Source organism: Opisthocomus hoazin, chromosome 12 (genome assembly GCF_030867145.1).
Source record: "Opisthocomus hoazin isolate bOpiHoa1 chromosome 12, bOpiHoa1.hap1, whole genome shotgun sequence".
Taxonomy (NCBI): domain Eukaryota; kingdom Metazoa; phylum Chordata; class Aves; order Opisthocomiformes; family Opisthocomidae; genus Opisthocomus; species Opisthocomus hoazin.
In genome coordinates, this window is record NC_134425.1 from 12,044,400 (window position 1) to 12,058,035 (window position 13,636).

The 13,636-nt window shown below is 39.8% G+C and overlaps 1 protein-coding gene across 1 annotated transcript in view; it reads right to left on the reverse strand.

Annotated features, from left to right (window-relative positions):
- The window catches only part of CDH11 (cadherin 11), a 528,216-nt gene that overhangs the window by 285,738 nt on the left and 228,842 nt on the right, over window positions 1-13,636 (reverse strand). The window contains exon 7 of the mRNA XM_075434068.1: window positions 9,772-9,916. The gene's annotated coding sequence lies outside the window, so the exon portion shown is untranslated. The remainder of the gene's footprint in view (window positions 1-9,771; window positions 9,917-13,636) is intronic.

Genomic DNA, 13,636 nt, shown 5'->3' on the forward strand with positions numbered 1-13,636 from the left:
AACACCGAAGGACTGCATTGTAGCTGTGCACACTGCATGCAGCGACGAAACTTGGGGAGATTTCTCACCCTGGAAATCACAGTCAAATAACCACCTCATCTGTATTCCCAGAATAGAGTCTAAATGGATCCATCTTCAAATATACTAGTTTCACACTGACAGGTACAAAAAGAAAAACCTCCACCAAACAAAAAACCCAAATTCTTCTCTGTCATCCTCTACTACCTTGACTCTTTTCTTGGAAGTGAAAGAGAAAATAATGATCTGGAATATCTTAATACACTGAATAGCCAATAGAATCCTGACTACGCTGAACATCAGCATCTATTACTTCCATAAAGAGAAGAATCAATTTAAACACCTCTATCTCGAACAAACACGTTTAAGGAATAATTTATTTGAGAAATGTTCCCCTGTCTGAGGCATGCAGTCTTAGAACAGGTATTAAAAAAACCCCAACCAACAAAAACCCCAACAACAGTAATGTGAGGGGTATGGCACAAAAATGTTCTAATTTCCTCCCCTTAACATTCTCATCTAATATCTCTTTTTCTTATTAACTGCTTCACCTTTAAGTACCTTTAAAATACCATAAGATAAGGCTGTTCTATTTTAGCAAAAGGATCTTCAGACACTGGAAAATCACACATGTTCCATGGGAACCTTGAGCGTGTTTCGACACACACCAATCCATATAAAATGATTCTGCCACTTGTTTACAGAGCAAGTGACAATATTATTTCCAAGTTCTAGAAGAAGCGCCAGACAACCGGCGGCCTCCAGGAAGCTCACAGCCTGACAAGCAGTACAGCGTTTTGGCACCCCGCTCCACACTACGGACGCGACTGCCACCTCACCCACAGCACTCATCAGCTCCAGCAACAGCTCAGACCTTCCATCCCTCCCAGCAGTAACTCGCTGCTTAGACAGTCACACGTACTCACATACTTTGAGATACTTGCCCTTTGTTTGCACATTCTTTACTGTTAAATCAGCAATGTTACTGTTTTTCTACTCTCTGCTTAGCATTACACCAGTGTGGTAGGAAGTTAGTCCATGTTCATTCAAGAGGCAAGCTGAAACTATGGTTTACCCCACAAAAGCAGCTACTGAAGAAGTTGTCTTGTAGATAACTGCTGTCTCAGAGAAACTTAACTCTCAGTTTTCAGACTCATTTTGGGGTTTGTGCATGTGTGATTTGAAAAGGGAAAGGAAAACCAATGTTTTTGAGCTTTTAAAATTCCATTTACACAATGCAGTATCTCAGAATTTGAACAATCAAATAAATGAAGTATTTGAAATACATTTATGTCAAAGTACAAAGGAAAAGAGAAAATAAAAAAAAAAAATCAAAACCTCACTGGAAGTCCTCCAAGTCAGATTTAAGAAACTGTCATTGAGAAAAAAGTACTATTACTATACTGTCTTAAAGTAGAATGATGTGTTTCATTCTTGAAATAGCAGAACTTGTTAGAGCTGGAACAGCAATGCAAGCAACTCATGATATCGCTGAGAAATCAGCCGCAGCTGAGCCCTTCAATTCTGCAACTGCAAATACAACCCAAATGTGCAAACAGCAGGTCTGGCTCACCTGGAGTGCATATGAAGGGTTCTGCAGACCAAGTACTTAGGAGCTCAGTCTGAAAAACACAAATTCATATAATTACTTTAAAAAGGGCAAAGATTTTTTTTTTTAATTACTTGAAACTGAGCCATTTTTGTCTCGCACTGTTCATTGTGAAAGGTGGTAATTTAAAATGTAAACATTTGAGCATATTTACATTGCTCCTCCGAGGTGGGAGGGAGAAGATAGTGCTGGTTTTCCAGAAAGCTCACAGATGCCATTGACTATATATTTTTCATAATTTTTAATTTTTTTTTTTTTTAAACAAAGGCAGAATCAAATTCTGCTTGGACTTTCTCACATGTAAACCCACTAACACAGGAATAACAAGAAACATGACAGTACTTACTCCTTTGAGTGGGACATCTTTTCCCATTTGTAAGCTATGGGTAGCTTTTCAGATCCCACATATAGGAGTGAATTTTCAAAGGACTTTGTTGGAGCACCTAAACTGAATTGGACAGATTTTGAATATGCTCAGCAGTCAACAGCTCTTGTTTACAATACTTGACAGTTAATGAGCATGGAGATATTATGAAAATATTTTGAAAGTTTACTAGATCCTTATGTTGGGACCATTCTTTTCCTTTGCATCTATTTGCCCTTTTAGTTCTTTAGCATCTGAGCTGTTTCTTTTCGCATCGGTTTCTCCTTAGAAGCTTTTGTCATGAAACTTCTGCCAGCTTGGAGTCATCTGTGAGCCAAAGAAGAGGAATTCAGGTTCACATATTGCAGTTTTGTCACATGTCTTTATATTCTTCACTCTTTAGTGCATCCTTGACACTTCACAGACATTCACTGGCTTCTCCCCAGCACGATCTCTTGGACCTATCATGTAGCTACAAAGCTGATGTATTTCATAAATCATGTTTGGTACCATTACCCTCGGGCAGGCAACACTAACAAAGAATTTAACTCTTGTGTTTCTTGTGGTTTTGTTTTACAAGGAAGTAAGTTTCAGCTAGGTTGAGACACTGGTTGAAGCAACACAACAGACTATGGAAAACAGGACCAGACCGGGATAAAAGGCTTTGAGATATTCACAATCTCTCCCTCCACCTCACTGCACTCCTCCTCTTTATGAGACACCTAAGCCTCAGTGAGCTACAGCAATATTTATATTCACCTGTTCTTTTTTGTTGTCCACATACGCTGCATCTCAACAGCATACCCAGCTCTACCAAAGCCTTAGAGGGACACAGCAATGAAAGGAAACACAGAATTGTTAAAAGTACTGTTTAGGAAATAGAGGTTTGTAAAAGCAATTTTAAAATTTTCAGCAAGAATAATTTTCAAGCAATGTTTAAAATGGTACAGAACAATAGTGATTTTTAGAAATATTTTTTCCCCCTGCTTGCCTGTCATATTATAAGGAACAGGGAGAAAAGGGTAAAGCCAAAAATCAAAAGCATTAGTCACTATATGCAGCATTCAGCTGATTAAGAACGTAAGAAGCCCTAACCATGTTCTGAAACCTTTCCGTTTTCTGGTTTCTTTCATCCTCGCAAGCTAAATCCAGAACTTCTGTGAGGTTAAAATAATCTTGCCAAAACATCTTGAGCCAAATAATGCCTCCGACTTTAGTAAGAGCTGCACGTGTATGTTTAAGCGCATAAAGTGCACTGCAGCATTTATAGCACACTGTGGGGCTGGAAAGCGAGTTCAGGCCTGAAACGCTGCTGCAATGCACGCTCTGAGCGTACAAACGCAACAGGTAAGGCTCCACGGCCCTGGCGATTCCTTTCCAGCAGCTCCTTCTGCAGCACTTCTCATTTACTAGATTGCAATATATAACACATTTTTCTCCGTATACTTGCAGGCATAACAACGGAAGCAAAGTAAGCTGCTTAAATTAATTTCTACAATTACTAACACAAAGAAGATAACTCACCATGTTACCCAACTGTAGCTATAAGAAACTTTACCCTCTTTTGTGAGGAAGATAAGATAGTTTGATATCTCTTCTGTTCTTTGTCATTAAGAACGCATACATCAAAGACGGCTTACAATTTTTTTTTTTTTAAATCACAGCATTCAAGGGAAGAATTACTAAAGATCCCGAATCTTCAGAGTTGGCATTCATACTGCCATACTTAGATACCTCAGAAAAGGATTTACACGCTTTAAGCTTCTTTCTGATGTCATACCAAGGGCTACTCCTCAGAACCCAAACACGTAGCTTAGTCTGCACCAGTCTGACCACCTGTCTAATATGTTTGGTACCTTGATCCCAACTGTTCCCGAGATCAGCTGCAGCATGTGCACAGTCATTTCACTCCCTCCTGCCTGGCACCACATCTGCGGCTTCCAAACAGTTAAACATATGTTTCACAGCTCCGTTATTTGTTAAAGAGGCATTGTTTCAGAGCAGATACAGGAATTTAAGATGGTAAGTGTTAACGTAAACATATTTTCCCATGGCCAAATAGTTATTTAGATCAAAATAAGTAAGAAAAATCCAACACAGCAGGATGAAGATGATTCAGCCCCCAACACCAATACACAACCTGCAATTCAAATTCTCACCCAGGTGGATTGCTAATGCATACTCCTCAAGGAGTTACATTCAGAGATCCCTATTCAATTTGAAACACCACAAGAAGGAAATTCATTTCAATAAGCGAGCCTGGAAAGCTTTAGCACAAGAGCTCAGCAGCAGCAAACGCAAAGTGGTCTGGTCGGAGAGAGGCAGCGATACACGGGTTAGGCTGTCTTCATTCGTCCTCTGTGGATCCTGTCTGCTACCCAGAGACAGCGACAATAAGGTGGTATTGGCAAGTACCAGTGAGGTACACCTCTAAAGGTACGACACAAGGAGAAAGTTGGATGTTTTGGACCTTGTTAGAGAAGATGAAATCTTCTTTCAGATAAAACATTGTAAATCACCTTTACTGATGTGCAAACAGAAAAACCAATGCTTTTAGAATCATCAGAATTCACATTTCGAAAAAAGCTCAAATCTCACTAGGTATTTCAATTTATTCTGGAGGAAGCCTCCACTATGTGACATGCTAAGTTGTGCTGAAGGCTTGGCTCTGTGTGTGTAAAATCTGACCTTCTTCAGACTGCTTCTGACCTCCATAAAGATTACACAAGAGACTGCAACTCCCTGGTCTAACCCTACAGTGGAAAAAACTAGTTCAAAATACAGAAAACAAATTTTAGTATCTACACAGCAGAAAAATTTCTTATAATAAAAAAATCATCATTTACAAATCTTCATTTTACATATTTATCTGCAATTTCATCAGAATGTTTGGTGAAAACATAAGTCAAATATAATTCCAGAAATACTGAAAATAAAATTATCTTGATTTCAACAAGAATATGTCTTTACTCTGGTTTAGAAGTAAATGGAATATCAGTAAATGTCTCAAGAATGAGCTAAGCCTAACAAAAATCCAAAGGAAAACATCTACTTCTTGCGTGTTCCTGTGCATAACACTGAACACAGCAGGTGTGACGGCAGAAGAGCAAAAAACCACAAAACAGTTCTTAATTCCATCTTAATTTGAAAAATGGTTTGGGTCAAAAGTTAGTTTTAATTTCTTCTTCTGGCTAAACACAAGGCAAGATTTCTAGATTAACAAGTACATATTTCAATTTGAAATTAGTTAAAATTGTACCAAAATTTTACTGAAATTATTTTAATGTAGCCACAAAAATAAGATTTTAAAGTAAAAATAAAGTTTCATTTAAAAATTCATATACATTCTGAAATACATCTTTTTTTGCCATTTCTTCTAGCCAAAGTAAAAATTTAGCCTGCCTCCTTCAACAGAATGATTTTCAGCTTGTTTATCAGCTATAATCAAAAGGTTTCACACTGAAATTCATTAAAAATGTGTATGTTTTCATCAATGGTTCTTCTTCCAAACACAAGTCAATATAATTTCTAAATAAGATCAGGTCGCAATGTTGGCACAACCAGCCACTAATTCCCACCTACCCTGCATTCCTAGAACAAAGACTATAGAGACCTGGAATAAAAAAAGCAACCAGGATGAAGGAGAATCTGCTTTTACCCGACACAGAAAGATGACAATGAAAATTTATGGTAAGCTATTAAATAAAACCTTATACAACCTATAAAAAAGCATAATAAGGGTAGTTGCTTTTCATTCTTGTAAAAACAGCCATCTATTTTCTGTACATGAATATATTTAAGATACTTCCATCATCTCATCTAATCTGCCTAAAATAGTAAATCAACAGTTTATCAATCTCTGTTGAAAAAAGAAGGTGTACGTCAAAGCTGTCATAGAATAAGTAGAAACAACAATTTAGCTGCACTTCTCAGAAAAACTGGGCATGTGCTTATGAAAGGGACCACTGGAAATCAGCAGGCTTAAAGGCAGCCATGATTTTACATGTCCTGCTGCTGGGTAAAATTCCTTGTCCGATTTCACTAAGCCTGCGGAGAGCGGCTACTCTGCTTCACGTGCGGATCCCACGCCCAGCACGGGACACTTTGCGTCCTCGCTCTCAGCTGCCAACAGTCCCACGCAGCCTGCGGGGCTGTCCCAGGGTCTGTGCTGCCTTCTGGCTGGTAAACTGCTCCGCTCCTCAAGCATAACCCGGGAGGAGTTTCACAGCTCCAGTCACACGTTTCCAAGCACAGTACAGGTTTCTATAGCACTTCCACACCCCCCACACCCCCCCCCAAGGAATGCAAAAATGGAAACTGGTTCTTTCATTAGCAATATCCTTCTCTCAAAAACTGCCTGTTTCCTTTTAAACTCCTAGTCTCATTTGTTCATCAACAGCTCCAAGTATAAGTCTCATACATCATCTACGCAGAAAAATATAGCTAACAGTGTCTAGAAATAAATAAATCATAGTACGCGAAAGCTGAGAAATTTTCCCTAAAATGCAACAGAAATCCCTAGTGGAAGGGAATCAAACAGTCTTCAGAGCATGTCTGCTCATTTCCAACCTCTGCAAGCTGTGCCAGTATAATTCCAAAGCAGAGTTGACTCCAGCTACTCTGTTTAACTTCTCTTAAAAAGTAATATTCCTAGTCCTAGAGCATGGGAATCTGCAGTTCCCAAAGGAGGAATAAAAAGGGGGATGGGAGGGGAAAAGAAAAGATCAGTTACATACAACATATTCTATAAGTCTCATAACCTGGCTTTTATTTGCTAAAAATGGAAAGCTGAAGCTGCCTTTGAGACAGTTATAAAAATATAACTTATCAGTTTCCCTTGGCTCTCTTCTTCATTAAAGGCTGGGGGGTTTTCTTCCCTTTCCTTTAAGAAAACTGCCCTGCTGCAAAGGGTGTTAGAAGTAAGGACTGTATTTCAACTGAAGACAGCGCGAGCAAAAAAGCTTTCCCAATTACGTTGCTGATTATTTGAACAGTCTTCCATTTGACAATACAATTACACCGAAAGAGAGGAGAATATCTTCATTACACTGAAAAAAGGGAAGAGTGTGGGGTTTGTTTTGCTTTAAAATTTAGGGACTATGAGCTGGACATATAAACCTCACTTGAACTCCAGAAGGTCAGATAAACTTTCTGAAAATATCATTTTTTTCCCTGCACAAATATCTGTGCTACATAATTCATATTTTATGTTCTTTCCAGGAACTCTTTCACCTACCAGGGACAAGCTAACCTCAAACCAGAGCAGTAAGTGTGCTATAGCTTCTGTTACTGGTTCTATTTCCATGTCTGCTCTATTGTAGTTCTATTTATATTATGTGAAGTCAGCAAAAAGCCATAGCAATCCTGACACATCTGGCAGTGCCAGAGGCACAATATAGCTACACATCGCAGGAACACTTAAGCAGCTTAAAAGCAAAGGGAAAGAAACCACCATAGCAAGCCCCGGCTGTAAAAGGTTACTCCATAAAAAGCTGTTGTGCTAACAACAGAATGGTGATGACTGCCATCCTTATAATAAATCACCTTCTTCCCAGGTTTAACCTTCAAAATAATGTCAATATTCATTCTTCAACCACCTTTTTTAACCCTGTTTTCCAGAGGGGGGACTCGGGGAGGCTGAGAGTCAGTTCCTCCCTTTCCTGACCACAGTGGAAAAACTCCAGTTGGCTGCAGTTCTGCAACTAACTGGGTTCATTTGGTTACTGGGCATGCCAAACTGGCTACAGTCAGGACCCCACTCTTGAACTGATGCTCCCAGACACTTTCCAGCATCTGGCTAGATTTGGGTATGTTCCCAGGAAACGAGCATGAGACAAGAATAATCATCTTTTGAACACTGGGAAATAAAGAATTGATGAAAAGGTTAGCCAGAAAGAGGTTTCCTTGTAGTACTGAACACTACTCTTCTACTGCAGAAGAACAGGTCTTAACTGACAGCGCTGTGCAGTAAACCACCGTCATCGGCTCAGTTACGTTCACGAGTCTGAGATTTATCTGGTTTCATGGAGCATTAAGTTCCCCTACTTACATAGAGTATAAAAAGTCCATTTGCTCTGTGTCACGTAGGCCTGCTCCACCGAGGCACAGAGGAATTTTCTTCATCACAGCTCCCACACCGGCGGTGGGCATGTTGGGAGCCCAGCTGTGGGCACTACCAGGGCCCCACAACCCAGCGCTTGCCCTGTGCTTCACAACAGAATTCAGTGCTTTTAGACCCCTCATTCCTGCTAACAGCTCCAGGTGATACAAAGCAAACAGAAAAAGTGCTCAACTCATATACTACAAGCTACCCTGTTCAACAAATTCCAACCTGAAACCTTTGACGGGAACCAGGAGCAGATATACCTTTAATGAGCTAGCTACCTAATCATACCAGTGGCATTTTTAACTTCTATGTCCTTTCCACACCAACTTATTTTGATTATTTTAAGATTAAAAGCTCAATAATTAGCTGCCATTTAGTGATTTAAATTAATAGTATTTTATGAACAGTGGCATATATGGGTAGTGGGACTCAGGTACAATTAAACTTGCTCATTATAGAGCACTGAAAGCTTGTTTACTGTAAATGCATTAAGTAATTTGTCCCTTCTGCTTTAAAAATAAAAAGCCTCATTTACATCATCCCCAAAGGTCCAATTTCAACCATAGTTTTTAAGGCTAAGGTTTTGAGGAAGAAAGCATGCATTGTGCTAGCAGTCATATGACTCTTGTAATACAAATAACCTGAACATTTTTCTGTAACAGGGCAGGCATGTTTCCACCATAATCCTACCAACAGTGCAAATAACAATCTTACTTCAGGAAAATACCATTCTGCTTTGTTTCTAGGTTTACACTTCTTAAGGAGGAAAAAAAAGCTCAAATTCTACTAGTCCTCTTAAGTAGCTCAAAGCAGTAAGTGCAAGTATCTCCAACTCTACAGCAAAGAAAACTCACCTTGAGTTGCTCTCCATTACACAGCACCCATTACCCATCCCTGTGACACCCTCTTAAACACACGTATACAAACACATGTATACATAAATAAAAGGTATATATCTATGCACATCACTACATTAGAGAGGAAGGACAGACATTTTTATTTCTTAAGAGGCAACAACTCAACCAACTTACCATGAGAAGCTCCTTTGCTGGTGAGCAAAGCTCCTGAAGAACAGGTAATACTTGCTCCCTCAGCTCTTTAAAGGCAACACCTGAGCCCTTTTGCACCCAGGTGAGTCCCACACACCAGCAGCTGATCTCACCTCCCTTCGTTTGTAAGGGGAGGGCAGGAAGAGAAGAGGGGCATCAGTCTCTGCTGACTTCACCTGGATTAAACTCAAAATCTAAATTAAACTTCTCATGACAAAACATTTCTACCTAGCAGCCTTCCAATATTCAGAAAATTAAAACTGAAAGTTCTCTGTAATGTTGCTACCAGCCCAGATTGTGCAAGTAATTTCTTAGTTCTTGTGTAACACTCAAAAGATTTCATAAACCAGCAGAGAACCACGTATGCTCTCTCTGTGTGGAAAGCTAACTGTATCTTCCACTGCCATCATGATCAGTGGTCCATCTCTATGTATGGGGAGAAAGGGGTAGTCACTCCACCTCCTATCAAAACTAATCCACTTTTAATGGAGAAAAAACTACACACGTATATGAAACTAAAAGAACTGCGGCTTAGTTACCTTGTGGTTACTGTATTCGGTAAAACGTGAAGCCTGGGTTTCCAATTATATCACAAATATCTTTCTTTGTACACAGTGATACCTACCATAAAGCAGCAAGGTGTGGTGGAACCCTGCAAACCACCGCCCAGCAAAAGGCCCTTCAGCTGCAGTCAGCACTGTCCTCTTTGCATTAATTTCTGCACGATAACAAAGCTTCAGGAGGTCTTCATATGGAGATACACTTCAACGCTGCAGTAGAAAAGAGAATTTAACGCAAATATCCTATTCCGCAGAATGAAGATTATAACCAGTAGGAATTTACATAAAATGTGGTAGCAGTACCATTTTCTATGAAGGCATCATTTGTTGGCTTGCTGTTGTTTTGGTTTTGTTTTTTTTTTAAAGGCACAGTTCTTCTAAAGAACAACTACAGATATCTATTTTTACCATACTCTCTGGTGCCTGAATCTCAGTTAGGTTCATCTTAGATGTCGCCCAGTTCAGATCTCCTCCTGAGTGCGGCAAGAACTCAGTGACTCCTCCTGGCTAGTTCTAAAAAGCCTGTTTTAATTAAATACTTGGAGTACCTACCTGCACATATCCATGTGTTTGAGAAGCAAAAAAAGTCTCCTAACTTTGATACATTTCTACCAGCCAGGCCAAGAGTTCAGCCAAAACTGTAGGTGTCAACACCCATCATTCAGCTTAGGGCTGCTTCGTAAGGAATTGATGTTAGAGGTCCAGTTGCCACAAAGCAATTGAAATCAAATAGATGGAATCTGCTCATTTTCAGAAGACTGAAGTCCAGTTTATCTGTAACTTCAGAACAGTCAGATTCAGAATAAACAGTTAAAAATAAATGCTGAAATTACAGCATATTTAAAAGGACAGATTCTCCATCACACTGTAATTGAGGAACTACAGCATTATAACACTGGGCTAGAACTTGTGCAATACCGAGGTAAATCCAGGGTAGTATGCTGGGCCTTTAAATCACATCTTGCTGTAGATCCATATATTAAATTAGCTCTATCGCTCCATGTTCATAAAGAAAACTTTTTAAAAATGCAGAAAGTACTTAATTTTTTACTTTGCAAGTGTTAGGGTGACATATTACAATGAACACACAAACTGAGAGTGAGCACACACACTGGGAGTAGGAACAAAGGCATGTTCCTCTCTTTCATCTGCTATCCATGCTGCATAGCCTAATCTTTCAGACTCCGAAGAAAGATGGGTTACATTAGGGAATGTTTGCAGTGCCGTGCACTTCCTTCTGCACCTGCAGATACAATACACGCTTGGTGTGCATATATTAAATCTCATTAACAATGACAGAGATAACACAAATAATATATTGTATATACCATAACCTCTTCAGAGAAGCGCTGCCAAAAAAACTCGTAAATGCAAAAGCTCTCGTCGCATTCGCTGTTGCAGAGCAGATGATTTCAGACTCTTTAGCTGCTAATCTTGGCAGTTCGTCACATTTTCCGTTCGTCAGCTACGTTCCACACTCAAAAGCATCTCATATGCCGTCCCACAGTTTTACAGTGACATTTTATTAGTTAATACCTAACAAAATTGTTCTAAAAATTTTGATCATGCTAAGCAAGATCCCATGCTTACATGCAATGGCATTCCTCTGCCCCCAGCCTGGCTTGGCATGACTGCTCCCTTGGTGCCCACCCTCTTGAGCCAACAACGCAAGGAAGTACAATTTAATAGAATATCCGATCAGATCATGCATCGAGCTCTTTTCAGCAGGGAGAGAATGAGAGCCTGGAAAGAAGCTGGAGCATCCATTACGTTTTAGATATTTCAAAGGTGTTCTACAATTTATCACGCTTCACATGTTTTTGATGCATTTTTCTGTACCACTTGGTAGTTTCTTGAGTCTAAAACCTACCTATACATTTTATAATGCTCCTTTTAAAATAAAATAATATATAACCATTGAAATTTTGTATTATATGCACAAAAGTGATCTGAAGTTATTTTAGCGAAACCTAAAATTTATTAGTAAAGACTAAATTCTTTGCTTTTGTACTTGGCTCTTTAGGGTTCAGGTTTGCTAATGGACTGCACAAATCTGCTCAGTTTTCAGCACTTACTACGATGATTTAAAATCAATGGCATTTCTTATGAGAAAGAGCATGAGCAAAATGTTTGCAAGATGAGGGTTTACAGCTGCCTGTTTTCAGATAAAAAGGTTTATGGCTTTGTTTTAACTCTTTCAAATATTTAGATAGTTTTCTGGTAAAGATATATAGCATATGAAATATATGGTAATGCACTGTGTAATTAAGATTTTATTGGATTTCATTTGAATGAGCTATATAATTCAGGTACTCATATATTACATTAAGAGCCTAATTAGATATATTTTCATCAAAGCAACAGTAAATAACCTATTTCACTTTGTGGCAACTTGTCTGGGAGCAGCTTACAGTTTAACTCTATTGCTCATTTTCAGTTATTAATTGAATATATTCTAAGCATCTTTATTCCTATAAACCTTTTAGTTCCCCTGGTAAGCTTTTTTATTTATATCATAAGAAATGTGATCTGAAGAAACATAGCTCACAGAGTCAAATCCTGATATCACAGTCATCATCATGAATTCCAGATTTACTTTCTATGAGAGTTCACTGCGGGATAATAGTCAGAAACTCCACAAAAATCTTCTGTCAATCCATCATGTAGGGAATGTATTGAGGAACTACAGATAGGCAGTAATAAAAAGCCTTAAGATAGGCAAAAAATTCTGTCTCCTAAAAACTTACTGATATTAACATAACACAAAATATGTTTGCCGGAAAGTTAAGGTAAAGAAGCACTAACAAAGTGTATTTTTTCAAGCCAGCGACTCCAGGCAGGTGCTTCTGCTGCCAGCGCCGTGCCGGGAGCCTTGCTGGGTGCCAGCAGCCCCCGATGGCAAAAACGCAGGCGGAAATCCCCACACCGAACCAGGGCCTTCTCCTTATTCTGCCATTGGCTTTTTTTTCTTTTAGTACTAGGAAATCAGGTGTTGGGAATGTTTGGTGACTTTTGGGACACAAGTGGGAGGTGGGAAAGGCAGGATGGTGAAGAATGGATGCTTTTATTGTTGTTTTATGTACTCCTTGCTTCCCTCTGAACTGCAAGGGGCTCTGCTCAACGACCCCCTTGGTTGCCCTCAGGCCCGTTCCCGGGGAGCAGCACTGCGATTGCTGCTTCGCTCAGGATTTCTCAACTTACTACAGCGCTGCTGGATACTGAAGTGGCTGGTGACCGGTGATACTGCAGCTCTTGTAAAGCCCCATCCCCCAGATTATGAGAAATCTGGTTTACATTACGGCACGCCTTCTAATCCTCGCGCATTCCTCGCCTGCGGAGCTGCGTCCCCCGGTGCTCCCGTCTGCAACGCCGAGGCCAGGAAATGCCATACATGGGTATAATAAGTTCAAGCCTCGTATTTCAGCCCTGACCACTGGTGTGTGAATCAGAATCAAACTTTTGAACTGTGTGTTCCTCACTGAAACTCACACCTGTTATTTGTTTAGCTCTGTTAAGATACTGACTGAATTCAAATGGTAGGAAAACACTTCTCCTTTGAAGACTCCAGCGCAATTTATTTAGCTATTTCTGTCCAGTTCCTGAGAAACATGATACATGCCTGAAGGATTTAAATAATCTTGTTCCATTTTATATTATTTTCTGTTATTAAGTATGGCACAGAAAGAGCAGGATTTCCCACGTACTCCGCTGCCTGCGCGGCAGCCAGACAAAGCCCCGTCTGCTGTGCAAACGTCACCAGTCGGTCGAGGCCGTGGCAGCCCTGCCCTCGGGAGGCACACAAACTGGGACTGAAAGGACGGGGCTAGAAGTGCTCCCAGCATATCTCACAGAAGATATTAACCTCTGTAAACTATGCCTGCTTCTTCCCTGACAGCAGCAGATTTGGTTGAGGATCTCTATGTCGCTGAT